The following is a 27,084-nucleotide window of genomic DNA, read 5'->3' as shown; positions in this document are numbered from 1 at the left end:
ATATTCCACAGGATACTTGGTAATGCATTCAGAGTAGCCTTTTTTAAAATAAAGGCTGCAGGACCAAACAATTTATAAAACCTAACACCTAATAAATACTTGATATGAATAAAAAAAGTGTTAGCAGCATTTTTACATTAAAGATTGTCTTGCTTTCTCCTCGTTTTTAAGCTCTCAAGCAACAGTTTATGAATCTTTATATGTTTATTTGATCTATTTAAATTGTGTCTGAATTTAGTGGCAGATTGATGGTCCTCCCTCTGTAGAATAAATACAGCAATACAAGTTCACTCCGCTACCTCAATACTCACTTGGAAGGATTGCGCCTTTTTTAATATTGTAAACTCGGTGAATGGACTTTGTCTTTTGGCCTGCTAACAAACTAGATTTGAACTGATCAGCTAGAGGTACAAATGCCACATAGCTTTTTGATTGGTAATGATATCTCTGCAATACGAAGCTCATCTACATTACGCTCTCTCCAATAATAAAACAACCAGATGTTAATAGTTTTCTGTGGTGCTATTTCAGTTAGTATCTGATTTTAAAAAAGTTTAAAGCAGAATATAAAGAAAATCTCATCTGGTCTTAAAGTCTCTGAATTGATCATTATAATTATCTACTTTGAACTCCTACAGGTATAGTCTGTAGACTTTTATAAAGTGATTTGCATCAAACCTATAACTTCTGGAGCATAAGATATGCAGCGGTGGTAAAAATACATTACTCTGTAATAGTCTCCTAAAATGCCTATGTTTTAGCAATTGGCAACTGAATGTGCCTGTCTCTCTGGGATAACTTTTGTGCCTGGCGTAACCAACTATTGGAATTGACCTGAAAGAAATAGTTAGCTAATGAAAACATGCTTTGTCTAGCACACAATACATCAATTCTACTACTCACTCACTGATAGTCAAGAGCTAAGCGTCACTTTCGGTACCCTTCTTCCAAGGCACTAGGTTGGCTCCTCAACAACATTTCCTGTCTTAGTGAAATCCACCTTGTTGCTATTATAAGGTAATGCATTTTTAATGCTGCTGAATATCTCACCTTCTAAATACACAGATTAGTGCATAGACATTTTGGCCCCACTTCATATTAAAGGTATATTTGTTAAATAGTTTATAAAGGGCTAATCAATGGCTAATCAATTGTTATGTGCCATTAAACAGTAGGAGATTGCTTATCATGGCTCATAGCCAGGTGTAACACGTTGTACTGGTGCACTTATTATAGGCAGGGTTGGTATGCTCTCAAACCGGAATTAATTTAGGGAAATTCTATGGCCTGTGTTAAACAGGCCAGGCTAGATGATCACCTGCTGGCCTTATCATCTATTATTGAGGTTGCCTGACATGCCCCATTATAAGATCCTGTTTTCAGCTGCCTATAATTTTTGTAAAATGTTAACCATTTGGGATGAAATTTTACATGCCAGAAGTCTGCCTCAGGCTGAATATTCAGCTGTTTCCGAGAATGAGGTTAGGAAAAAATAAATTGTTTTGCCCATTTAAAAAAAAATAATCTTAAGATGTTTTATTTGAAATGCACTAGTATCCCCATACTTTAGAGCAAGAACTTGAAACTTGGCAGGGAGAGTTCTTTGTGTCAGGGATATGCCTTTTGCCATCCTTGTAAAAACATACCCACATTTGTCCAAGTTATAAGTATTTGAAAAATCAGTTTACACATATTCAGTAGAGACTTGCTAGAGATACACAGCTAAGATCTCCAGAGTCTGTGCTCAGTGAATGCTTGAGCCTCTCCCAGCTCTTAGTGTGCTGACCAGACTGTGCATGTTCCTCATCCTCACAGAGCGACTGCATATGTCCCAGGTCAGGGACTTTGTTTGTAAAGGCTGCTCCCCAGTTTGGGGCCAGGAATTGAAACTGAGAGCAGGGAGCCTCTCTTTCCAATGCTGTCAGCAAACCCTCTCCCCGTCCTCTTCCACACTCCACAGGCTGGTGCCCAGGCAGTGCAGAGGAGAAAGCTGCCTGACTCTACTCCACAGGGGACAAGCCAGACCAGGGGAGAGGGCAAGAAGCAGACTGGCACTGGCTGGACAAAGAGATTGGGACAAGGAGACAGGCAGGGTGTGGGGAGGGAGACTGGGCCTGGGAGGCAGTTGAGGGAAAGAGAGACAGATTAAACAAGGAACCAGCAGGGGAAACTGGGACTAGCTGGGCAAGGAGACTTGGTGTGGGGAGGGAGAAACAAACAGCCTAGGAAGAGTGTGAGATTGGGACTCTGACCAAGTCTAGTAGAGGAGACTAGGACTGGCTGAGAAAGGAGACTAAAACTGGGATCAGAAACCTGAGGAGAGGAGAAAGGACTGAGCAGGCAAGGAGAATAGGAATGGGACAAAGAGTCATGTCCGTAGCATGCATTTATTAACTCTATATGCTATTTATAAATGTATCCTTGGTATCAATTGTTACCAATACTTCTTATTTTTTAAAGATAGTACTGGGATTACTGCATGAAGCAGTAGTAACATTTGTAAGTAATGTTATGTTATGCTTTCTACCCACTGAGACAGAGCAAAACACAGATTTCTAGTCAGAGTAGAAAAACATTATTGGTACAAGTGTGAAAAAGACTAGATTTTCATGTTGTAATACTGCTTAATAATGGAAATACACATTTAATGCCTTTGCACACTGGGCCTCATGGAGAGTACAGAATTAGTCAAAAAGGATGTCCTCATTACTTGCTGTTTACTATGACACTCATGACTCAGGAGGACCTCTATGCTTTTTACCACAAGTGCCATAAATATAGTGGAACTGATATAATTAAATATTTGCTGAAAGATTTTAGTATTTTTGGATAGGTTTTAGTCCCTGATTTACAATTGTGTTACTTCAATTTTCTGCTGGGCTAGCTCCATCGAGATCAACGTCGTGATACCACTGAAAACTGGACTAATGCAACTGTGCATCAGGCCCACAATGTTTTATTATTATTATTGTTGGAGCAATCTCAGAGGCCTAGTTCTGAACCAGAACCCAACTGTGCTAGTCACTGTACAAATGGAGAACAAAAAGGCAGTCCCTGACCAAAAGAGTTTGAAGTCCTAGACAAGACACAACAGACGGAGACAGACAGACAAATGGGGGAATACAGGGAAACAGTGAGACAATACTGGTCATCTTGGAAGACAGTGGTCTCAGCACACCAGCAATCTAACCATTGCCATGCTTCATGGCAGAGGAGAGTTTTTGGGAGGGTTTTAAAGGAGGAGGAGAAGTGAGTTTGGTAAAGCAGCATGGGAGAAAACACAAAGTTGCTTGTTTGAAAACGTAACACATGGGTGATAGAGGTGGACATCCATGGAACATGGGCTCTTGTATAACAGTTAGTGGACCAGCAACTGCCCCTTTTAGCACACTCTGATATTGAGATCCCAGACCATTAGCTCTTCAAGCCTGGTCTTTGTTTATCCAATTCCCTTTTGCTCCCATCTTCCCTAAGATTAGGGATTTTCTGACCATTACACCATGTCCAAATGAATGATGATGACTAAGAGTTGGGATTTGGGGGCAGTGGGATGAAATTAAATTGCTAAGACTGATATTATCTTCCACTAACTCCACAGCAGTTCTTCTGAGAGGTGCAATTGTAACAAAGTCAGAAAACACATTTGGGAGGCAAACAGTTGATTTCTTTTCTATTTTTTTAGTCACTGTAATTATTATATGGGGATGTCACTGATGATACAGTTTGCCTCAGTACACAGGGTCCACCTACCCCCTAAACAATAAGGGATGCAGTTTAAGAGGCCCTGGATCCTGCTGTTGAAAAGTGACTCCTGTGCCACCCTGCACCACAAAGTGGTGTGTTCAGGGACAGCACTATGCAACAACTAGTGCAGTTGGCAGGATCTAGAACCTCTTAAATGTAACCTAAGAATACAACCCCTCTCCTCCCACCCTGGGTCCTCTTCTGGCTCCAGCTCTATGACTCAGGTCTTGAGAGTTGCTGTCAGCTCCTCTTTCATGCTGATCATAGGATGCTGTTCATAACTCCTGGGAGGCTCTGTGTCACCTGTTCAATCACCTGAGCTGGGGGGACTCAGTGGGATAACCAGGCACAGCTGAGGCCAAGTCCAGCTCCCTTAAAGGCTACATCAGCAGGGTGTTGTTTCTTTCTCAGTCCTGCAAAGTCTTCAGAATCCCCAGTGGGAAAATGGGGGAGGTAAGATGCAATGAATCATGCATAGGAAATAAAAATAAGCTGCCGAGTTGTGCAACAAGACTATAAACACGCCAAACCCCAACACTTTATGTTACAAGCACACACTCCAGCGGAAACTTATGAACATTTCAAATCCATTCCACATCTAAGAACTGAATGTCAGATGCCTGTTAGTATGTGTGCAACCAGTGAAAAGGACCAGCCAATGCAGCTATGTGGAAGTCAGAACTGATGGAGGAAGGACGAGGAAGAGTTTGCTGCATCCTTAAGCCTGTTAAGTTATATACAACTATAGTTATAGTTATATACAACTATAAAATTGTATCTAACTGTGTACAGTGTGTCTGTGCTCCATTTATGGAACAATTTCCCAAATATGTTTAGAATTGGATGTTTTGATGCTGAATAAAAAATTAGTCAGCACTATCAAAAATATACTGAGGAAGAACAAAGCGAACAAAAAAATAAATAAATCCCAGGACAGATTCATCCCTGGTGTGATTCTACATCATTCAAGAGAGGTATCAGATCCAAATTTTGACGTAGCATATTTGTCGTCAGTTTGCAAATTCAGGTAATATTTTTGGCTTGTTTTTTATTTTTAACAAGAATAATTTTCTTAATGTCATTTATTTTGGGGTAAGATCAATGCCAGCCACTCAATAATAATAATAATAATAATAAATTAATAATAATGTTGTGACTTATTTGTATATGAAGGATGCAGTCAGGATCTGAGCCCTCTTACTGTTATGTGTATCAGACTATAGGCAAGGCCCTTTCCTCATACAACCTGCCATTTTACTGAAGGCAAGACTCAAGTGTGTAACAAACAATAGGAGGGAAGAGATGAGGGATGGAGAGGCCATATTTACAGGATGGGGGACTCTATTCTGGGAAGAAGTGACTCTGAAAAAGATTTGAGAGTGGTGGTGGATAATGAGCTGAACATGAGTTCCCAGTGTGACTCTGTGGCCAGAAGAGCTTATGCAATCCTAGGATGCATAAGCAGGGAAATCTTCAGTAGGAGTAGACAGGCTGTTTTACCTCTGTATTTGGCTCTGATGGACCTGCTGCTGGAATACTGTGTCCGATTCTGGTACCCACAGTTCAAGAAGGATGTTGATCAATTGGAGAGGGTTCAGAGACGAGACCATGAGAATGATTAAAGGATTAGATAACATGCCTCACAGCGATAGACTCAAGGAGCTCAATCTGTTTAGTTTAACAAAGAGAAGATTAAGGGGTGACTGGATTACAGTCTATAAGTACCTATCTGGGGTACAAATATTTAATAATGGGTCTACAGTCAATAAACACGGTCCAATGGCTAGAAGTTGAAACTAGACACATTCAGACTGGAAATGAGGCATAATTTTTTACAGTAAGGAAACAACTTTTCAATGGCTGTGGTAGATTCTCCATCACTGACCATTTTAAAATCAAGATTGGATTTTTTTTCTAAAAAATATGGTCTGTGAATTATTTTGGGGAAGTTCTATGGCCTGTTCTAGACAAGAGGTCAGACTAGATGATCACAATAGCCCCTTTTGGACTTAGATTCTGTGAAAGCAGACTTAGAAAGGCTGAGGTTCAGATCCTGTTTTGGTAAGGAAATAGATTTCAGTTGCATTCTTCCAAGAAATTATGATCACTGAAGAAAATGACTGATAAGTAGCTGGTATCTTTGAAAAACCTGGTGCAGCTGAAGTATCAAAGGTGGCTCATCCTCCCCCTTCACTTCATTTGTCCTCTCTCTGACCTTTTTCCTCCCACAGACCAATGACAGTATGATAATCAGAGGCAAGGAGGAGGTGCAGTAGGCAGGTGGTGGGCTTGGATTGTGACATCATAGGAAAATCACCCTTTCAACATCTCCTGGTGTCCCGTGCCATCAGGTAAGTGGATAATTCATTGGTGAGGGGACAATGCATAGTCCATATGGATAAGGCTGATTATATGTGACTTCTCAACAGTGTCCTCTGAAAGAGTTAACGATTATTGTTTCAAATAGTTCCAAATGAAAGAATAGTTCATTTGATCTGCTCTATTGATACCGAAGAGAAGACAAGATGGCACTGTAAGCATGCGTGTGGCGGAGGGGAAGGGGCGGGGTGAGGGTGATCTGGATCTTATCCCTTGGTGCAAAACTGCACTGGCAGGAGTAGATTTTTTTTTTTATAAAGCTGAAGTGAAACTAGACAGAACTTTTTAAAAAAACATGTTGGGAGACTTTCTTTATTGGTAAAGCCAGAAGGTATATAGAAAAACACTCCTAAAATGTGTTCAGTGATTCTAACAGCCTAAGAACAGGCTTTATGAATTATTTGAGCTGTGAGAAACTGACTGATTTTTAGTGTGTGTGAGTTTCAATGATTTTTTTCCCTTCACTTTCTATTCATATGGGCATTACCCACAGAGTTTCATCTTGAGTCAGGTGCCATGCCATGGAGCCAAATCACAAATCGGATACTACATTGCTGGTGGGCATGTGATGCTTCACAAAGTTTCATAGGATCCTGAAGGCCTACTCGTGTGATCAGTTTATCTCAAAGATTTTGTTAAAAATATAAAATAAACTCAAAAAACCCTCAGCCTTGAAAGACTCATGTCTGGCCAGATCACAAGAAATGTTGCTTGTTAAGGGTCACTGAAACGTTTGTGGGGCTCAAAACAGGTTAAGGTGAAACTACAGCAGACCTGTGCCAACTGTGAAAATCCTCAGCTGTCTGGTCCCTTTTGCATCACTAGCCAGAAGCCTGCCCAATGTATGTAGCATGCTAGGGGGAGCCAGTTGAAAGGATTAAGAAATCAACTATGGAGGTTAATGGGATTTCTTAATGTGTTAAAGGCTAAGATATCCTGGTCTTTTTAAATAAATCAATTCTTTAAACTCTGAAATTCAACCATGTAGAGCAATCTATTTACACTGAGAGGTCTGGAGTCCTTCAAGGTATCTGGTAAGACCCTCCCCTGCACTAGCTGCACAAACCGTAATTTTCAAAGTCTCATGTATAAGGTAATGAGACAGAATTTCAGATATGGCCTGCAAAAAGAAAGATCATAAAGGACATCTCTCCATAAGGAGTATGTTATCTGGGACAGTCTCTGCAGAACAACTAGACAATAAGGGCAAAGTGGCATCTTTACCTGGCAGCTTGGGCTCATTCTCTGCATCTTAATAAATGAGCTAAAATGACACTTACAATGCTGAATTGTTAATTATGTAAATATTTCCATTCTGGCTGAACATGGGTACCATGTCAGGATTTAACCAGCTTGAAACCTAAGTTTGGAACACTTGGTTTATTTTGTTTTTGCCATAATGAGAAACTTTTGGATGGGATTGCCTGGGCCATGCTCTTATAAGATTATAATGCCCTGTCACTTGGTATAGATGTTGGACCTCCCTGATAGCTGGGATCTAGGTAGACTAGGACACCTGTGCCCTTTAATTGGAATAGTATTTCAGCACAATGGGAATCCATAGCAAATTATCCCTTTTGGGGTTCAATCCCCTTTCCTCTACTTCCCATGAACTGGGCTATCTTTGTATATGATCTGCACGCAAAGCACTTGTGTTATTGCTAATGTGATGAGCGTCCTCATGGGAGCTCCAGGGCACAAATTATCTTTCCCTTGAGTCCTTCAACTCTTTGTGACCATGGGAGGGAAGGGCTCTCTGACTCACCTGTTCTTTTTAGCAGTTGTGAGCAGTTGAAGTTTAGTTTACGTTCACTTTTTTTCCTTGTCCTATCTTGCTCTAATAGCAGTTGGTTTCTTGTCTGGTTCCCTGCTGGTAAAACAGCAGTTGAAATAAAGGAAGAATGAGTGTCTTGAGGAGATGTTAGATGGAAGTTGTGTTGCCAAGAGGCTCTTTTGGCTGGCAGTGGATTGGGGAGGAGGCTCTCCTATCTTATCTCTCTAGGCATCTCTACTGTGCTCATTACCATGGCATCAGAGGGTGCTTCCTGAGGTGAAGAAGTGGATGGGGAGTTGTTGATCTCTCTTCAGCAGCAAGACAAGAGACTGTAACTGACCTCACTGAATTTGATGCTGCCTAGAAGCTCTCACAAATTTAAGACAACTCCCCGCTCCCTCAGATTTGGATTATTAATATGGCTAGATATCTATTTTGTTTATAAACATGAGGTGAAAGACTCAATTCCTACCTGTCCTACACCATGCCACCCAGAGTCACATACTGTGTGATAGCTATATATTTATGTGTTATGATTGGGCCAGATTCTACTCCTCGTGAATGGGAGAATTGCTATTGAATTCAAACAGAATAGAACTGGGCTCATTTCATGCATTTCCAAATAAAGGATAGAGGGTTGTAATCAAGTTTTACCGCTTAGATGGAATTGTTTGGCTTTAATTCAAATTAATAATATATTCTTCCTTTTATTTTTTTTTCAGTGATGCCTGGCTAGATCTATGGAATATAGTGTGTAATTTAGGTTTTAGCATATTGCCCTTTTCTCTTTTCTCTGAAGGAACTGAATTACTGTATTAACTTGTCCCCTGTGTTGGCATTTGGTGAACTTTATCTGTCTGTATATAGGGCCTTGGTGAACTGTGTTGGAGATTTGTGATATATGAGAAAGATGCCCAGGCATTTTCAGCTATGTACACATTATGTTTATTTCAATATAATCATGCAAAACAGAATAAGTAGAAAAAGTTAAAATCAGGAGGGAGCTGTCTAGAGCGACTAACAGGTGGAAACTAAGATTTTGCACGTCAGTATCTTTACTGGAATTCAGAACTACTGAGGTGGGAATTTGTTGGCAAATATGTGTAATTTTAAGTAAGTTTGAAACGAGCTGATTTTAAAATATCTCTTTGGATAAGGTGAAGTGTTTTGCCTAACTTAGAAATAATGCTTGCAAGATGACTGTCTTGTTGAGCAACATTAAATGCACAGGGCCAATTTCAGCCCAGTGGATATGCTATAACAGTTCTATAACAGCCTGACCCTGAGGGAAGGCAAAACAGATCAAAACCTGGGCAGTGTGGGAGAGAAGGGATGGTATACAGGGTGCCAAGGACATTCTCAGAATTGATGCCTCCCCTGTGGTGCTCTAGGCTGATTTCTAAACTGGGCTGCCCTTAGCAGAAATACCGAGAGATGGCAAGCAGCACCTGTACCATCTGCCCTGCTTTGGGATGAATCCTTCATTCAAACACAAAGGACCAGGCTGGCAGAGGGGAGATATAAATTACACATCCTTGTGTAAAAAACTTTCTTTGGTGTTTCTGTTCCATGCTCTTATGGGAGAGTGAAAATTCTTCAACTAATTCTTCTTTAATAAAATGACAAGGTGGGTGAGGTAATATCTTTTATTGGTGAGAGAGAGAAGCTTTTGAGCTACACAGAGCTCTTCTTCAGGTCTGGTCACCCCCCTTACATCACCCACCTTGTCTCTCTAATATCCTGGTATCAACATGGTAACAAGAAGACTGTTTATATCTTTAATAAAATGAAAGTTAGAGGCTGACATGTTGGCTGTTTTACTTGTCCTTCCTTCTTCCTGTTGAATAACACCAATACAAATGGTCTTGTGGGTATATCACGGGACTGGGACTCAGATATGAACTCTGTTCTTGGCTCTGTGACAGACTTTCTGTCAGAACTTGAGCAAGTCATTAGGGTCTCTCTACACTAGGGAGACTATTCCAGCATAGCTCCATAGGGTAGATGCAGCCTACACCAACAAAAGGGGTTTTTCTGTTGATGTAGGAACACCACCTCCCTGTTTGTTAGTTATATCAACCGAAACACTCTTCTCTCAACATACCAGCATTTATGCTTAGGATTATGTTGTCATACATATGTCAGTCAGGCATGTGGGTTTTTGCACACCCCTTACTAACATAGCTATGCTGATACAATTTTTAAGTGTAGACCCAGCATTAAACTGTCTCTGCCTTATTTTCCTAATCCGTAAAATGGGGATAATACCTTTCTCAGGGGGGTATTAATTATGATGCTTAGGGATTGTCTAGACATGAAAGTTAATCTGGAATAAATGTATGAATTTAAAGTGGATTAACTATTCCTGATTAACTCCATGTGTGGATGTTTTTATTTTGGAATAGAAGTGACTTGTTCCAAATTAGCTTAAGCCACTTTCACTTCCTAAATAGGATTATGTACATTTGGAACAAGGCACTCTAATTCTGGAATAGGAGCATCCACACACAGGAATAGCAATTGCGGAATAATGCCTTGTGTAGACAAGCCCTTAATTAATAAAGCACTATTTGATTCTCAGATGATAGGTGCTGTAGAAGTGCAAGATCATGATTTGTGTTTAACTCTCCTGTGTCCTTGTAATTGGCTGTTGTCTGACTTTAATAGTTTTTTTCCACAAGTTGTTTTTTTTCCCCATTTTTTTTTCACTGAGAATGGTAAGAGGTAGCAATTGCTATCACCATGAAACTGGAGAATATAAGTGGGCTGTGAGTCTATTCCAACCTATCTCCTCTGTAGCATGATATGCTTTGCAGTCAGATCCTGCATTCCTTATTGAAGCAGTTGTGCTAGTAAGAGACTGCAGCCATTCTGAAGAGCTTAAAAGAAAGACGAAGGATGGGAGAAAGGAGGTATTATGTCTTTCTTACAGATAGGGGATGGAGATCTGGAGGGTAAAATTCTCGCCATATAGACGTTTATGGGGATTTTGCCATTGACTACAACGGGGTCAGGATTGCACCAAAACAAATTAAGCAGCTGATCTTGGTTGATGTAAACTGTAAATTGTCATAGCTCTACAGGTTTAAAGTCAATGGAGTTATGACAGTTCACCCCAGTTGAGGATTTGTCATCAAATCACTTGCCCAAGATCACAAAGGAAGCCTGTGCCCGGACTGGGGACAGAACTCACTATTATGTAGTCCCAGTCCAGTGCCTGCATCATAAGAGCATCCTTCCTTCTTGAGCTTTTAATTAACATGTCAAGTTTTTGTTACGGAAAAAACCCTGTCTTCTCATTGCAATAAGCTGTTTGCCTTGCACTGATGGTGAAACTTCTCAACGAAAAGCATTTATTCCAGAAAGTTCAGGATTTGACCCAAAAGGCTGAATTCACCCTTTACATTAGAAAAACAATATTGGCTGCTGGCAGAAAATGTGAAATCTTGCTCTGCATCAAATCACATGTTGTATCAAATAGGCAAATACAAAAATCTTTTGGGGGTTTTTTGTACACAAACACTTTGATGCAGCTTTTATGTGTAGGGAAAAATGATTCCATGAAATAATGAAAATGGATAAAATTATAAAAATAGTGAGGCGTGTGTGTATATGAAATAAAGATTATAAAAGGCAAAAGGAGAGAAGAAGACATGGGAAGATGCACACAGAATGAGGATAGAATAGTATTACAAATGTAGTAATAAAATATCCAGGACAGGAGAGATAGGGAGCTCAGTAAAAAGAGGCAAATTAACAATATAGAAACAATATAGACTAGATATCTTACAGAGGTTTGAAGGTGCCTTATATTCTTTATTTATTTATCAATAACTGTGGATTTGTCTGTGTTATTCAACCAAAATTAATTCATTCTGGAAGCCTTGCTGATTCACAGTAAGCTTGTGTATCATGGGGCAAGGGTTGTTATTATTTAATGGTCCTTAATCTCTCAGTGTATTGAATTTGCAGTCCCCAAGCCTAATCCTAAAATAAAATGCATTTCAAAGGAGAGGATGTGTATTGAATTAGTGTGACACTTAGCAGGGTTCTAATGTAAATTGTATATCAAAGCACAGATGTGAATTCAATGGGTGAACTTATGTTAAGATGTCAGTCTATAAATTGATTAGTTATATATCTTAAGTACATAATTATATCAAACGAACAATGTGCTTGTAAATGGTATAGCTAGGTTATCTATCATCTTGACCAAAGAAATCTTGAAATTCCTAGTGAAAGGTATTATTTCATCCTATTTGATCTTTAAAGTCTACCCTAGGCACACTTACAGTCCATAACTCGAGTTAAAAACAGAATAGTCAGTCCCCTCAGTGCTATTTTAACCCATGGTGGTTAGCTAATCCAGGGTATGTCTGCATTGCAATGTAAGCTCTGGCTCAGACTCAGTCTTGAGCTCAACCCCCCCTTCCATCTACATGCAAATCTACCTCACTCAGGCTAGTAAGCTTTCTGGGGACTTGGGCCCTGGGACCATTGTCACGTACAGTGAGAGTGCTTCATTTATGGTAAAAAGTACTATGCAAATGCATCCTTTTTCCATTGGTCCATGCAAATCCATAACATGAGTGCACAAAGCATCCCTGATTTCTGATGCCCATGTGCATCCTGCTCCAGCTGTGACAGGTGCGCTTCTGGCTGAGTGTATTGGTTCAACAATCCATTACTGCCATGGGTCTATTCAAGGGCCAATAGCTAACCTTTGATTTCACAAAGATTGGGAAGAGCAGAGCAAACCACAATAATGTGAACAGCATTGATGACACTGAAATGGCATTGGCACTGTGTATAGAACTGCTTGGGTTCCAAACTGCAAAACGCACACTCAACCACATCTGTAATGCCTCCTGAGAGTGTAATTAGACCATAGGTACCGACTCTGCATGTGCTCCAGGACTGGAGCACCCACAGAAAAAAATGAACACATGTTTAGCACCCACTGGCAGCCAAGCTCCTCTCCCACCTCCCCACTCCTGCCCGCCAACAGCTCCTGCTGATCAACTCCTCCCCGTCCCTCCCAGTGCCTCCTATACACCATGCGGAGCAGCTGTTCTGTGGTGTGCAGGAGGAGCTGGGAGGGAGAGGGAGGAATGGGGATTGGAGGAGGGGGCAGAAAGAGGCGGGGCGGGGCCTTGGGGGAAGGGGTGAAGTGGGAGTGGGGCTGGGGGTGGAGCAGGGGTGAAAAAAGGTAGGGAAGGGGTGGAGTTGGGATGGGACCTAGGGCTGCGCAGGACACCCCCAGGGAAGATTAGAAGCTGGCGCCTGTGAATTAGACCTTATTTTGCCAGGACCTCTGAGATCAGAATACAGTTTCATAAGCCAAGGCAAAAGGGAATAAGTAGGGTCCCCTAGAATAACAGAGAGGGGGATAGTTGCTCCATTTATGAAGTCATTTGGTGGGAATAGTGTCCTGGGCTGACCATAAAGGTAGACTCCCAATTGGTGGAAAACCATGGCTTCATGAACTTTTCCAGTGCGGCACACATTGGTGTCCACATCTGTGGTCCCCAAATGCCTGCATAACAATGAAGTAGCACCCTTTGCGGTGGATGTATGAGTGTGCGCCTTGAGCATGGCAAACTATGGGCACCTGAGTCCCATCAGTGGCCCCAATGCAGTTGGGAAGCCTCATTCTCTCAAAACCAGCAATTACTTCTGCAACATATTTATGCCTACCACCGTTGGGTAAATCACATGTTGGATCATATGAAAGAAGTTCTGTATTAAAATCACAAATGAGTTTAAATTCCAGGGTATCACTAATTAAGAGGTCTCTTGGTCTCTTATATTCACTGTTTCTTTCCCTCTCTGTGTGAAACTTGCAAGCTGCTAATTGTGTTAGTACATCCTAAAACAGAGTCTGTTCTCAAAGCAATACTTTGTAACAACTACTCACACAGAGAGAGACTCAAAGCGATACTTTGTAACAAGAGAAACAGCACGCACAGACTCCCCGCCCTTTTGTTGTATTTATCTCGCTTTGTTAACAATTGTAATTAAAATAGAGATGGAGGATGTATGTGGATGGATGCTTCATGTGGATAATAACTGAATGATCAGTGAGGTGCCAGCCTAAGAATCCAGTGTCCATCGGCTGTAGAAGGCGTCAAGTGGAAATAACCAGAGGACCCTGGGAGGGCAAACTGGAATCCACCCAACAGCCTCAAGGATGGGAGAACCAAAGAACAAGATAACATCTGGCAGCACGGAGCCGTCAGGAATGTGCCATCTGCTGATTGATTCGGCAACAGCATGATTAAGCAATTCCCATAGGCTGGCATAGGAATAAATTCCTATAAAAAGGGACTCTAGAAAGTGAGAACTTTGGGGTCCGATTCTGCAAACCAACTTCCAGGAGCATCAGATGAGCATCTGACAAGGCCCTGCTCCCTCCTCATGTCCAGGCCACCTGGCCAGTGGCTTGGCATGAGCAACTCTAAGGCTGGAACTATGATAACAACCTTGCAGAACCTGTGTGTGTGGGTGTGTATGTGTGTGGGTGTGTGTGTTTGTATGAATGAATGTGTGAATAAATATGAAATTGAATGGAATGTTATAGCTATAACTAACTGCTTACTATGATTCTTTCTGTATTCGCAATAAAAGTGGCATTTTGCCTTTTCCCCTTTAATGTGATCCTGCTGGTTTTTATTTTATTGGTATAACACACACACCTGATTGCCTCAGAAACCTCTGCTTCCACTTCACCCACAGTCAACTTTCCAACATCAAACTGGTTAGCAACAGACCTGTAGTAATCTGGGGTGGCAAGCTTCCAGATGGTTATAGCAATCTGCTTCTGGACCAGCCTGGCCACCATCATGCATGTGTCCTGATCCTGGAGGGTAAGAGCAAGCTGCTCACAAAGCTCCAGAAATGTAGCTTACTTCATATGAAAGTTCTGGAGCCACTGCTGGTGATCCCAGGTATGCATGATAATATTTTACCAGTCTATGCTTGTGGCCCCACGCCAGAAGCACCAGTCTATATAGGGGGTATCAGCAGTCATTCTGAGAGTCAGCCAATTCGAGGCTGCCAAGTGTGTATCCTTCTCCTATCACAGGTTCCTTAGGTCAGAAAATGAATGGTGAACAAATGGCTAGAGTAGCCGCAGCTGGGGAGGGCACTAGGAAGCCACGGATAGTCTGGTTTGACTTAGGTTTGTGTTGTGCAGCTTAGATACCTGAGTGTGGTGTGAGATGAGGATCCAGAAATTCTAAACCTAGGGTGAATATGCAGTGTGGATGCTCAAGTCTGGGCTTACAAACAGAGCCTGCAGGCTTGCTTCCCACAGAGCCTGGGCTTACATTGCAGTGTAGACATACCCACAGGTTAGTTAACCTGAGTTAAAGACACACATTTTTTGCAGTGTAGACATAGTCTTGGAGCTGAGAAGAGAGAGCTTGAGTCTGCTCTGTTGTGTGTGTGTATCAACTGTAACTACACTGACCTCTGTGGAACTGTACTAGTGCAAGTGAGGGGAGAATCACAGCCAGAGTGTGAGCTGTTTGTTTCAAAAGCTGTCTTGGAGTCTCAGGAAATCTCCCTTCAATTCCCTAGGGATTGCACTTCCCCTTGAAGTTTTTGAATGTCTGGGAATGTATAACTGCATCAAAGCAAGTGTGTGTAAATACTGATACAGAAGAGAAGGGTTAAGGGTGTTTTAACAGATACAGTACAGAAGAAGGAAAAAGGAAAGAGATATAACAAGGAGATTAAGAGGTAGAATGATGCACGAAAGTGTGTAAAGATGCATGCATACAAAAGCATTATACAGTAATAAAATACAAAAAATTAGGTAGAAGGCTATCTTTGAAAGTGGTTAGCATGAAAGTACAGTCCAGGAAAGAAAGGGGCAAAGACCATGGTTACTGAAATTTCATTCACCAGAGAAATGAGAGAAGCAGACATCTAATTTTCATGAGTGTCTTAAAGTTCAGTAGGCATAAAATCACACAGTTAAGTAACAGAATACCAACACTTCGTCATGCATACATACATATAAACAAGATGTTTAAAAAATAAATGTAATCTTATTTTTAACATCCTATGCTCCCTTCCAGAACCAATTTAGCAATTTAGTCTGTAATACCCTGGCATGGTTCCTGTGAAAATGGGAGCAATTTGAGATTCAGCAACTTGGACACTAATATATTAAACTGGAAAAAAAATCCAGCCCAGTGTATTCAAATAATGTTAAAGGGTGTCACTTATACTCACAAATCAACAGAATTCAGAGCAACAGCTGAATCGTCTCTTTAACCCCCTCCACTGTGCCTAGGTAATATAGCAGCTATCCATTGTTTACAGCCTCCTGTATTACTCAAACCCAACGGATTCAAGATAGCGTTCTGAGATGTGAGTTATGAGGTGAGACGCTTCAGAAAAGAATAAAAGATAAAAGGAGCAGTTGTAATCTACTCATTTCCAATTTATATGAATTTAAGTTTATTGATTTTTCATTTGCCATGGATAATGTATGTAGCTGGAAGAATTTCAAAATAGATTATTGATCAAAATCATAATTTTTCCTCCAAAACAATGTGGGTCTGTTGGGTAAATACTAGAGCTTCTCAAAAAAAAAATTAAAAATATTGAAAAAATCATTTGAAACGGACCCATTTTTGTGGTTTTTAACTTTTCATTGAAAATATCAACATCATTATTGAATTGGCTAGCCAATCTATTTTATTTTAAATGGGCTTTTGGTAAATGAAAAATGCTAATAACCATTTTTAAATGTCACCAAAAATGAAATATTTGGAAAAAGTCAACAGTTTTTCACAAAAAGTTTATAAAAATCAATGAAAAATCTTTTCAAATGTTTTAATTAGCTCTAATAAATACATATGTTTTAGGGAGCTTTGATAATTGTGAAATATCGATCCAAAATCCCATAATGGTTGAAAAGAACAGTAGGATCTGCCATGAAAGTAGGTATTTAGATCATCTGGGAAGACTAAACGTTTGTTACAAACAGTAGGCACTGGATATGCACAGTTAGTCTCTGAGTCATCAAAGCACTTAACCACACGCTTAAGTGCCACTGTCATGGGACTTTATAGAACTTAACCACATACTTAAAATTCAGCATGTTCTTAAGCGTCGCTGGATTGGTGATTTAGGGCTCCTCATGTTCATATTTTAGGTCATTGGGAATTTTGCTACTGATTTTCAAATGAGCATAGAATCAGTTTCTTAAATATGTGCCATTAAATTTTCACCATCCAAAAAACAGTGAAATCATATTATGATTATTCCTTTCCTAAGTTATTAATTTTGTTTTAATATCAACTGTGATTGAGTTTATTAAGCTTCTAAAGGCACCTTAACTTGGTAAACAATTCAAAAAATGTTTTAAAAACAACTACATAACTTAATTCAGTGATGTCAGTGGTTTTGGTGACCTCGGATGACAATTGTGGTTGCACAAAGCAAATCCAACTGCTGGTATGAAAGGATTTTTTTTTAAAAAATCATCAAAATTTAAGAATCTATTTGCAAATTTGTTCTTGAACTGGGATATATTTGAAGTATCAGCCTTGAGCTGAAAAAAATCAGTTATTAACCTCTGAAAAATTGTTTTTATAATAGAAAATTTTTCACAGCCATCATTATAACTACACGAATGACTCTGGTGTAGTAATTAATATCAGGTTCCAACATTTGTTTTGTTCTGGACTACATTTTATTTTCTTAGGCATGACACAGATCTTTGGTCATCTAATAGGCTTTCAACTGTCTGTAAAAGATCCATATAGAGGCTACAGTCAAAATTATTTCCAGAACTCCTGGGGATTCAGGATAGAACAGAATTAAAAGGACAATAAGTAGATGCTTTATTAGTTATATGTACTGATTGGTGTTTCTCTTTACTCCCTATAGCCCTAAAATTGCCTCCCTAAGCTAAGAAGTTCAGATTTGCATTTGGCCAACTAACAAAAAGTTTGTTGATTTCATCTTCCTGGCTCTCCCCTCCACTTATAAGAATACACATGAGACCTGGGCTTTGCTGACTTCATAAATTCAGCCTCAATGAATGAAGCCAAAACAAATCCATCTCATATTCCCTAGAGAGGCATTAATACTATGCTTCCCGATGGACATCTTCATCCAGTTACTCTTTGTACTGATGAGCTCCGGACATTCCCAAGGCTTTTGACTGCAGACTCATTTATATTTTGCTTTTAAAACACAAAAGTGTTACCAACTAGAGCAGTCTCATAAATGCCAATGAGATGCAGTACTCTCTGCAATGCAGATGTATTCAAGGCAACAGCCAATAAGGTAGATAGTGGGACTAGCAGGCTTTCAAGTTCAGCAGGGCTAACACTGTTTAGATTTGATTTTGAGACCAGCACAGGGCACGTGAGACTTCCTGAAAGTGCATTTTCTTTTTAGCATAAGGAATCTTGTCCACATTGCTGGGAGAATGGACATTATAAACCAAAATCATAAAGCTTGAGTTCCATTTGGCTCAAATGAGCTTGAAACATTACACCAAGTTCATATTTCAATGTGATCCTTTTGCCTAGTTCTATTAATTATGTCAGATAACTTAAGACTGAAAGTAACAAACCTTTTATGGACTGAAGGAGTTAAATGCTGTTTAACATATTGTGGTTAAAATATTCAGGGTTCGTACTTTTCACGTGATTTTTTTTTATATTAAGATGAGCCCTGCTGTGGGTTATGTCAGTCTTGTCAAATTCAATCATGTCAGCCATCAGAAAGGTAAATGGAATAAAGGATGGAAATAAAGAGGTGGGCTACTGTGTAGAGGAGGAATCACGATATATACAGAGAAAGAGAGAGAGAAAGGGAGAATGAAAAATTGATGGATACAAATTTGGCAGTACAATATGGAAGGAGGAAGGGGGAAATATGGATGATGAAATAAGAAAGGAAGAAAGATGAACAAGATAATAAAAACTGTAACAAGGCTACCTCAAGAATGTAACTGTAAGATACCTTAGGTATCACCTTAAAGTATCCCAATATAATTTTGTTTGCCTTTTTACTTAAAGTCCATTTCCCTTCATAAGGAATCCCTTAATACATGTTCCACTGGTCCACACTTCTGTTTATAAAGGGTTAATAAATGATTGACTAATGTTTGCATAGATGGTTAATCTATTGTTATAGTCTAATAGGTCAACAGGTTGCTTATAATAATCTGTAACATGTTCTTGTCATATGCTTTTAGCCCTCCATAACATATTCTACCCTGGTCTGTACCCTGCTTATAACTAAAGCTGGGAAGGAAACAGTTTTCTCAATCGTAAAATATTTTCAAGATTTCACAATATTTTCCCCATTCTGAATTGGGGAAAACAAAAAAATTATTTTTGGGGAGGTGAGTCATTCAAAATGTTTTATTTAGATTTTCATCTTTTAAAAGCCTTTTAGTATAATTAACTTAAATTTTTAAAGAAGAAATCTTTTTGAATCTGAATAACAGAATTTTTCATTTCAAAACTATCAAAATGAAGCAACCTTGAAACTTTTTTGCAATATTTTTTCATGTCACACAACTGAATCTCTTTTGTGAACCATTTCAGTTTCAATAAATTGGCATTTTTCAGAAAAAAATTGACATAAGCACCCATAACTTGGGGTGTTGAACAGGGGCGGCGCCAGCCTCTTCCCAGTCTGGGGACTTTGGTGGGCTGGACAGAAAATTGTGGGCAGGGGTCTGTGTCCCCTTGCCACAAGGCCCTGCCTCCTCTGTGGTCCCACCTCCCTGCTCTTCCTCAGGTAAGTGCTGGTCCTGCTTTCTCTTCTCCCCACGCCAGACCCCACCCCCTGGCCAGGTTGGAGGTCAGAGCCAGGCAGTGCTGGGTGACTGCTGACCTGGCTAGTGCCTGTGGCTGTGGCTCTATCCTTCCTCTTCTTCCTGCTGGTGCTCGGGACCCTGTGGCTGCATCTGCTCCTCAGCTTCATAGAATCATAGAATATCAGGGTTGGAAGGGACCTCAGGAGGTCATCTAGTCCAACCCCCTGCTCAAAGCAGGACCGATCCCCAACTAAATCATCCCAGCCAGGGCTTTGTCAAGCCTGACCTTAAAAACTTCTAGGGAAGGAGATTCCACCACCTCCCTAGGTAATGCATTCCAGTGTTTCACCACCCTCATAGTGAAAAAGTTTTTCCTAATATCCAACCTAAACCTCCCCCACTGCAACTTGAGACCATTACTCCTTGTTCTGTCATCTGCTACCACTGAGAACAGTCTAGAGCCATCCTCTTTGGAACCCCCTTTCAGGTAGTTGAAAGCAGCTATCAAATCCCCCCTCATCCTTCTCTTCTGAAGACTAAACATCCCCAGTTCCCTCAGCCTCTCCTCATAACTCATGTGTTCCAGTCCCCTAATCATTTTTGTTGCCCTCCGCTGGACTCTTTCCAATTTTTCCACATCCTTCTTGTAGTGTGGGGCCCAAAACTGGACACAGTACTCCAGATGAAGCGTCACCAATGTCGAATAGAGGGGAACGATCACGTCCCTCAATCTGCTGGCAATGCCCCTACTTATACATCCCAAAATGCCATTGGCCTTCTTGGCAACAAGGGCACCCTGTTGACTCATCTCCAACTTCTCGTCCACTGTAACCCCTAGGTCCTTTTCTGCAGAACTGCTGCCGAGCCATTCGGTCCCTAGTCTGTAGCGGTGCATGGGAATCTTCCGTCCTAAGTGCAGGACTCTGCACTTGTCCTTGTTGAACCTCATCAGACTTCTTTTGGCCCAATCCTCCAATTTGTCTAGGTCCCTCTGTATCCTATCCCTACCCTCCAGCGTATCTACCTCTCCTCCCAGTTTAGTGTCATCTGCAAACTTGCTGAGGGTGCAATCCACACCATTCTCCAGATCATTTATGAAGATATTGAACAAAACCGGCCCGAGGACTGACCCTTGGGGCACTCCACTTGATACCGGCTGCCAACTAGACATGGAGCCATTGATCACAACCTGTTGAACCCGACAATCTAGCCAACTTTCTATCCACCTTCTAGTCCATTCATACAGCCCATACTACTTTAACTTGCTGGCAAGAATACTGTGGGAGACAGTGTCAAAAGCTTTGCTAAAGTCAAGGAACAACATGTCCACCGCTTTCCCCTCATCCACAGAACCAGTTATCTCATCATAGAAGGCAATTACATTAGTCGGGCATGACTTGCCCTTGGTGAATCCATGCTGACTTTTCCTGATCACTTTTCTCTCCTCTAAGTGCTTCAGAATTGATTCCTTGAGGACCTGCTCCATGATTTTTCCAGGGACTGAGGTGAGGCTGAGTGGCTTGCAGTTGCCAGGATCCTCCTTCTTCCCTTTTTTAAAGATGGACACTACATTAGCCTTTTTCCAGTCGTCCGGGACTTCCCCCGATCGCCATGAGTTTTCAAAGATAATGGCCAATGGCTCTGTAATCACATCCGCCAACTCCTTTAGCACTCTCAGATGCAGCACATCCGGCCCCATGGACTTGTGCTCGTCCAGCTTTTCTAAATAGTCCCGAACCTCTTCTTTCTCCACAGAGGGCTGGTCACCTCCTCCCCATGCTGTGCTGCCCAGTGCAGTAGTCTGGGAGCTGACCTTGTTCGTGAAGACAGAGGCAAAAAAAGCATTGAGTACATTCGCTTTTTCCACATCCCCTGTCACTAGGTTGCCTCCCTCATTCAGTAAGGGGCCCACACTTTCGTTGACTTTCTTCTTGTTGCTAACATACCTGAAGAAACCCTTCTTGTTACTCTTAACATCTCTTGCTAGCTGCAACTCCAAGTGTGATTTGGCCTTCCTGATTTCACTCCTGCATCCCCGAGCAATATTTTTATATTCTTCCCTGGTCATCCGTCCAATCTTCCACTTCTTATAAGCTTCTTTTTTGTGTTCAAGATCATCAAGGATTTCACTGTTAAGCCAAGCTGGTCGCCTGCCATATTTACTATTCTTTCTACACATCGGGATGGTTTGTCCCTGTAACCTCAATAAGGATTCTTTAAAATACAGCCAGCTCTCCTGGACTCCTTTCCCCCTCATGTTATTCTCCCAGGGGATCCTGCCCATCAGTTCCCTGAGGGAGTCAAAGTCTGCTTTTCTGAAGTCCAGGGTCCGTATTCTGCTGCTCTCCTTTCTTCCCTGTGTCAGGATCCTGAACTCGACAATCTCATGGTCACTGCCTCCCAGGTTCCCATCCACTTTAGCTTCCTCTACTAATTCTTCCCGGTTTGTAAGCAGCAGGTCAAGAAAAGCTCTGTCCCTAGTTGGTTCCTCCAGCACTTGCACTAGGAAATTGTCCCCTCCCCTTTCCCAAAACTTCCTGGATTGTCTGTGCACCGCCGTATTGCTCTCCTAGCAGATATCAGGGTGATTGAAGTCTCCCATGAGAACCAGGGCCTGCGATCTAGTAACTTCCGTGAGTTGCCGGAAGAAAGCCTCGTCCACCTCATCCCCCTGGTCCAGTGGTCTATAGCAGACTCCCACCACGACAACACCCTTGTTGCTCACACTTCTAAACTTAATCCAGAGACACTCAGGTTTTTCTGCAGTTTCATACTTGAGCTCTGAGCAGTCATACTGCGCCCTTACATACAGTGCAACTCCCCCACCTTTTCTGCCCTGCCTGTCCTTCCTGAACAGTTTATATCCATTCATGAAGGTACTCCAGTCACGTGAGTTATCCCACCAAGTCTCTGTTATTCCAATCACATCATAAGTCCTTGACTATGCCAGGACTTCCAGTTCTCCCTGCTTGTTTCCCAGGCTTCTTGCATTTGTGTATAGGCACTTGAGGCACTTCCCACCGCCCTTCAACTATTCACAGCCAGTAACAGCTGCCTGGGCAGAAGGACCTGCCTCTGGGGCCAGCAGAGCCCTCGGGAGCAGTGACCACAGGGGGCGGGGCCCAGACCCTCCAACTGCTCTGGGTGGTGCGGGGACATGGCTGGGGACTGCTCTTGGGCACCTCAGCTCCCCACCCGACTTACTCCTGTGCTGCTGCTGATGGTATCACTGCCTTCAGAGCTGGGCACCAGACTAGCAGCTGCCACTCTCTCCGCTTTGTCTTCACAGCTGGGCGGTCGGAGCATGGTGGCTGCTATGCTAGGGCTAAGGCAAATTTTGGGCTGGCTATAGCCCCCCGCAAGCCTCCCCACAGCGCTGCCCCTGGTGTCTAGGTAACAGAAAACTGAGGCACTTTCCTTGCTGTTGGCAATGAGCAGATAGAGCTGCATATTTTACAGAAGGGTTCTGGAATGTGAGGAGGTCAATCATGGAGGATCTTCTCATGGGGTTCAGAGATGGAGCGTTTGTCATAAGTGTGTTTGGCAGCTGAGCTAGAATGTGGTTGGGGACAACTGACATGAGGTGGGAAGGGTGCAAGAGGGTTTGGAAGCTCTGAGGTATTTGAAGATGCTCTTCTCTGCTGGGTAATTGAGTACTTACACTCTTTCTCCCTTTGCCTGATCACCTTTTGGCTTTTCAGTGTCCCTCTAGAACCCATGTTTTTCCATCCCTGCTCCACAATTCCCTTCCCCTGGATTTCATCCCTCCCCCATTCCTTAAAGGTAGACAGGGGACCAGTTGCCTTTGTGCTGGACCTCGCTGCACCTCCTTATCCACTGAACTGGAGTCTGGGGAATTCTGAATTCTCATCACACTCCGTTTGAGTTTCCTCAGGCTTCATTGTACATCACAGAAGAGAGAGTTCATTGGGGAAATGCTAGGCTGGGAAGCAGCACAGAGACAGGTGATCTCCAGGTTTAACATCACACAGAAAAAGGAGAGGGTACTTCAGAAGAAAGGAGGCTGGTGAAGAGGCTAATACCTGCTCTGATCAGGTGTGTCCAACACAGTAAGCACAGGCTTCAACTGGGGATGAAGCCTCAGTTCCCATATTTCTTGAATCTTCTTTTCTCTGCCAATCCAGCTAGAGCTCTAAGTGAGCTTCAGGAAGGAGTTCAAGACTCCACTTTTTAGCAGAGCTTTTTTAGCTACTCATCACTGCAGTCCAGAACGAAGTGGGGTGTTTTTGGTGAAATCTTGTATTTGTTTTCTCTGGTTTAAGGCATCTGGATGCCAAGACTGATGCTATTTAAAAATGGTTAGGTAACAGATTTTAATACTTGACTCCACATTGTTGCCATTGACTTCAGTGGTATTACTTTTGGAACAAGGCAGTATTCAGCATGAGTTGTGTGTCAAAATCTGGCCACAAATTAATAATAGACATAAATATTCATATCTGGTAGGAGGCCATCATAAAACTGGAACCATTACCAGATACCTAGTCATTCTACCCTAGCAGCTCTTAAAGCAACACTGAGAATTGTCACGTCTTCAACTCAAGTGACACTTTACAAAATCTGTTTTTAAAATTGTCATTAAGAAAAATCAAAAGAATCTGCAGACAAAAATACCGTTCAGAAGGTTGTGACACCAACTGACAAAAGCAGGGAAATTAAAAATGACACTTAGGTCACATCTTTGTGCTTTTCTTCACAATGGCACAAGTTAAGGGCAAAATGTCAGTCCGAATGTTGAATTTCTTGGCTTTTGTCATGATGTTAATACTGTAAAGCAGGCGGCACATAGTGGGGGTCTTGTCTGTGAAAATGGCTTTATAAATGCAGTAATACCATGCATATGATTAACATAATAATGGGAAACATGCACAAGCTTTAGCTGTACTTGGCTTGTTTGACTTTCATGGGTTCAGCTAGAAACGGTACATAGTTTCAAGACTTAATATGGAAAGGTGAAGTGAGGAATGTGATATTCCTGGGAATCATTGCCCTTCTGAGGAGTGACAAGGTGAAATCTTCCAGGATACTTGAAATTTTAGTCCATCAGTATGATTATTATGCAAAATAGAATAGCTTCGTTAAGGATTTATCTCAGGTTCCTAAGACTCAGGCCATGGAAAACTGAGTGTATTGTGAAGGTGAAAATGCTCAGTCTCTAAAGCAAGAGAGCTATTCACATCAATTTGCAGCAGGCTAAGCGGCATATGCTATGGGAGACAGGCTTATAGTAACTTGCTGGCTTTCTAGAGAATTACTATGCTATAGTCCTTAACAGAAGAGCAGAGAATTAAAGGAGCTACTCAAATACAGTATTCAGAGTAGCAACCGGGTTAGTCTGTATTCGCAAAAAGAAAAGGAGTACTTGTGGCACCTTAGAGACTAATCAATTTATTTGAGCATAAGCTTTCGTGAGCTACAGCTCATCCGATGAAGTGAGCTGTAGCTCACGAAAACTTATGCTCAAATAAATTGGTTAGTCTCCAAGGTGCCACAAGTACTCCTTTTCTTTTTTCAAATACAGTAGCAATTTATAGTTAAAACACCCCAATAACTCTAAGGCCAGCACTGTGCTTTTGATACTGACATGATGTAGAAAAGCAATGTCCCAACTATTAAATATTTGAGGGATGTAGTAAATTTGTTTGTAATCTATACCCACCGGAACTATAGCTGGACTCTAATTTAGGGAAGCTGGAGCAGTTTTAGCACAGGACTTTGGAAAACACAGTGTTTTAAATTAGTATGCATTTGTACAAACTTTTGGTTTCTGTCCATGTAGGTTTGAATCCTACTCCCCTCTCTTAGTTTCACTCTGAATTTCAGATTTAAATGAACCCTGAATCTAAAAGAGAACCGAGTCAAAATTGCTGAGTCTCTCCTGGTTTCATTAGTGGTATGACACTGTGACTTTACATGGTTTTAATACAGAGTCATAAAGAGGCCCAGGTTAATGGTAAATTTTTATGGCCTTTAGCGATTCTCTCAGCGCACATAGTCTGAGTCTAATGGAACATGAAACCAGGCAAGCTTGTGGTTTCATGTTTTATTGTGAACATCTAAAACAAGCAATTCCAACAGTCGGGTTACAATCAGGTGATAGAAAATAATTACACACCATTTATAGTGTAATGCCTGAAATTTCTGTGCTCTGTGACAATATAGATTCTAATATATCATTTTCATGAAAACTTTGGTTCAGAAACTTGAAATACCACCTGCTTGTGTTAATCTCTTTTATTTTCTTTTAAAATAGTCATGTTAATTACAGAAATAAATTGTGCATATAAGAATGACAGTTTGATATTTCAATGTTCTTTGTTCTTCTAAATGATATCCTATACAGAAATTGGTATAGAATCAAAGAGGCAAAGTATATGTGTGTTAAAGAACCCCAAACTTTAGGGAAACTGGTATCCAGAAATTAATGTAGATCCAGGTTTTATAGCATAACCTATCTTTATAAGGGGTATAGTCTGAATACCCTTTAACTTGGGAAAAATTTGGCTCCAGTTACAAACTTTGCCATTTGGAGCATCTTTATGCCTTGTATTTTCATCACCCACATACAAATAATGTGTGTAATGGAAAAAGTGCAATGCTTCCTTGTCATGAAATCTTTAGTAAAAGCAAATACTTTGAGACCTTTTAAAAATGCAGTTTAACTTTTGACACACCATGAAGCCACAATGTTAATCTCATCAGGAGCATAAGGTATTGTCTAAAAAACTATAGGAATCTAACTTAATGTCTGGTGTACACTCAAACACACTTCTTAGGAGAGCTTTTTCTCATCGGTAGCCTTCAAATAGTGGAGTATATGCATTTTTTTCTAGCTGTGGAACTGAAATTAATCTCAAGTATTTAAAAAGTACACATCATAATGTTTTACCAATAAAGCTAAATGGGAGAAGTTTCTAACTTGCAAACTTAGTTAGCCTTGTAAGTTCATATTTAAACACGTAAATAGAAGTGGCCTGACTTTCAGTGGTGTTGAGCTCCTTTAGTAACTTGTAGTTGAAATTTTTGTTGTAAAGTGTAAGCTTTCATGATATGGGCTGCAAAGTGTTTTTATTGATACTGCAGAATATCAGAAACTGGACATCACACAGCATTGCCAAATCATTAACATTTTAAGCAAAATCTCTCTGTATTGAAATTGGAAAAAATAGTTAATATATGTGATTACTTGTGATAAGATTGCATGGCTTACTGCACTGTTCTGTACTAAATACTGTTTCATGTGGAATATCAGTGAAAGAGCATCTGAGTTACTGAATAGACAAGGGAGTCATATTAGTTTAATGGTTTGTTTAGATTTTTCACTAATCCTTGGGCAGACTTTAGACACAACATGTAAAAGAGCTTGTAA

Source organism: Lepidochelys olivacea (assembly GCF_965140295.1).
Source record: "Lepidochelys olivacea isolate rLepOli2 genome assembly, chromosome: 3".
In the NCBI taxonomy this organism is placed as follows: domain Eukaryota; kingdom Metazoa; phylum Chordata; order Testudines; family Cheloniidae; genus Lepidochelys; species Lepidochelys olivacea.
The sequence above is the reverse complement of the archived record's forward strand: the minus strand, read 5'-3'. Positions refer to the sequence as shown.